Here is a 2927-nt window from a genome sequence, read left to right on the forward strand (position 1 = left end):
CCAGCCTGAGCCTCCAAAACCTTCTGCTAAGTGAGAGGTGCCAGACATCCAAGGCGACCTACGTTGCGATTCCACACAGAGGAGAGAGCTAGAACGGTCCAACCCTAGAGGGCGACAGCAGATGGCGGCGGCGGCGGCGGCGGCAGCGGTGGTGGTGATCGTGGTGGGGCAGATCCGGGAGTGGGGCCGTTTTTTCTTTCGGGGGGAGGGGATGGAAACGGAAACCTTCTGGAAATAGATAGCCATGACGGATGCGCCACCTTGGGGAGAGAGACTCCCGAAGGCCACTGGCTTGTGCCCCGTGGAAAGGATGGATTCGGTGGGATGGGAATTCTACCTCCGTGTAGAGCGTGTGGTAAACCACGAGGTAGGTGGGTGGGTGGGTGGGTGGGTGGGTGGCCTCCCTGCCTCGCCTCCACCTAGACGTCCACACACAGAGACCGACGAGGGAGGGAGGGAGGGAGGGAGGGAGGGAGGGAGGGAGGGAGGGAGGGAGAGAGACAAGACGGACAGAGGCCGAGGCCGAGGCCGAGGCAGTGAGCGAGTAAGTGATCGACCCTGGCCATAGGGATTCCTCAGAGGGCGTCTCTTGGCTCCCCAAACGAAGAATGTGTGTGGAGATCGAGAAAGATCACCGACCTAGGAGAACCAGCAAGACTTCCTCACCCGCCAGAGAGCCGCTGGGCCCCTGCCGTCCCTGCCACCGCCACCCCTACCCCTCGCCTTTGGCAGCGACGCCAACGAAAGGCAGGCAGACGAGTGGGAGAGTCGTGTGGTGGTGTCCCCCAAGGAAGGTGGGTCCATGCCGACGAGCGGTCGTCGGCGTGTGGAAAAGCCAGAGGCGGGCTGACTAGAAGGAGGGCGTCCTGGAGGAAGGGGCCAGGGTGTGAGGGAGAGAGGCCTGTTCCTCTTCCCCTGTCGGTCCCAAGTCAGGGGCCCAAAGGAGGAAAGCTGTCCGTTCCTTTCCGACTCGGACGGTTCGGGCGGAACCGACCGATCCCCGCGGCGGCGCAGTCGGGGCTTTCTGGACCAGAACCCCTCTCTCTGTCGCCTTTCGACCACACGCACGCTTTAGAGGCCAAGGGAAAATGGATCGGGTCTCTCTGTCTCTCTCCCTAGAAAACAAGGGGCCGGGGGCCGAGCCCGTGGACGAACGGTCAAGTAGCGCCCCCCACCCCGGCCCCCGGCTTCGACGGCCCAGGTTTTCACCGGTTCGGATCCTGGGCGCAGCCCCAGACCCAGCATCGCCCTTCAAGCCACGCCGAGGCGGCGTCCCACATAGCAGAAACGCGAAAGACCTACCACTGGAACCTACAACTATGGACGGGACGGGACGGGACGGGGCGGGGCGGGGCGGGGCGGGGCGGGGGTGGGGGGGGCGGCTTTGGGGAGCAGGAAGAAAGAAAAAATAAAAGAAACACAAGGACGGTCATCGCGATAGTTCTTTCCACTTCCATCCATATGTTAACAGGACCCAAGTTTCCCGACCTCCATTTGGATGTATGTTAACTAAATGGAGAAGCTATTCAAAGGACTCCTCTAAAGAAGTCCACGTTCTTCTTTCTAAATGATAATGAAAATCATTGTCACCACCGCTCTTCCGACCCTCCATGTCCAGACGGCCTCCCGCCCCTCCCCTATCCCCAACTCCCGCCCCGCCCCGCGCCGACCCCCGACCCCGGCATTCTCCACGCCCACCTTTCCCTCTCCACTCCTACCCCCCCCCCGTCCCCCGCCGCCCGGGACACCGCACCCCGCGCCCCCCCCCCCCAATCCAGGCCGGGCCACCTGGTCGACCTCCTCGAACACTATATAAGAGGATGCCGGGCAGCAGGTGGCGCCCGACAAGCGGCCTCCTCACCGGCCGGACGGATCAGCCTCGCGGGGGCGGGCGATGGGGAGGCGTTCGTCCAGGTCAGGTCAGGTCGGGGGAGGGAGGATGCCGCGCCGGCCGGCCTGGTGCGTGGCCTGGTCCCGATCCACCCCGCGTCTCGTTTCTCGGGCCGGGACGAGTACAGGCGGGGAGGCCGACTCGGTCACGGAAAGCGGCCTTGGGGAGGTTTTGGCGAACGTCCCTGTCCCGGGGCCGTCTGCCGACTAGGGGACGGAGTCCTCCTCCATGCTCCTTCTCGCCCCCAGTCGGGCGGGTTGTGGGTCGCGCGGTCGACTTGGCCATTTCCCCGGAGGCATCCTGCCTGCCGGGGCTCCCTCCCTCGGGCCGGTGCGAGCGGTCCTCGGGCGGCCCGGGAATTTGGGCCGCAGCGAACGAACGAACGAAGCCCGTCCCTCCTGCGTCGGCACCGATGAGACACAGCCCTGGTGGATGGAGCCGCTTTCCTCGGGTTTCCTTTTGCTTTCGGCCGCTGCTGCCACCAAACCTCCCTAAACGATAGGAATGAAAACGGGAACCGTTGGCATAATAAAAGCGTTTTGGTTGGCGTGTTTCTTGGCTTTTGGGGACTCGAGAGGTATGATGGATGATCTCCGATTGACGTTGGGAAGGTCTATTTCATCCCAGTCGCACGAACCCCGAAAACGTGGCGGCTGGACGAGGGAGGGAGGGAGGGAGGGAGGGAGGGAGGGAGGGAGGCCAACCACGGGATTTCCGCACGACCAGCTGATGGACACGAGCGCCCCGTGAGCCGGGCGGAGGGCAGCCGCCCGGGTCTCGCAGCTACGTGCCCGCGGAACCCTCGGGACTGCGAGAAGCCGGAGCGACCCGCAGCCATGTGGCGCTCGGCGCGGACATCTGGTCGACCCGCGCGCCACGGGACCCGGGGCCCGAGTCCGGGCCGGGCCGCCGGTCGACCCGGCAGGGCGGCTGCCCCGGGGGCCTCGCGGCTGCTCGTCCGCAGCCTCCAGGGAGCCCTCGGGGCTCCGAGAAGGCCGAGCGCCCCGCGGCCCCACGGCCCCGCGGCGCTCGGTGC

Source organism: Equus asinus, unplaced genomic scaffold (genome assembly GCF_041296235.1).
Source record: "Equus asinus isolate D_3611 breed Donkey unplaced genomic scaffold, EquAss-T2T_v2 contig_173, whole genome shotgun sequence".
NCBI lineage: Eukaryota > Metazoa > Chordata > Mammalia > Perissodactyla > Equidae > Equus > Equus asinus.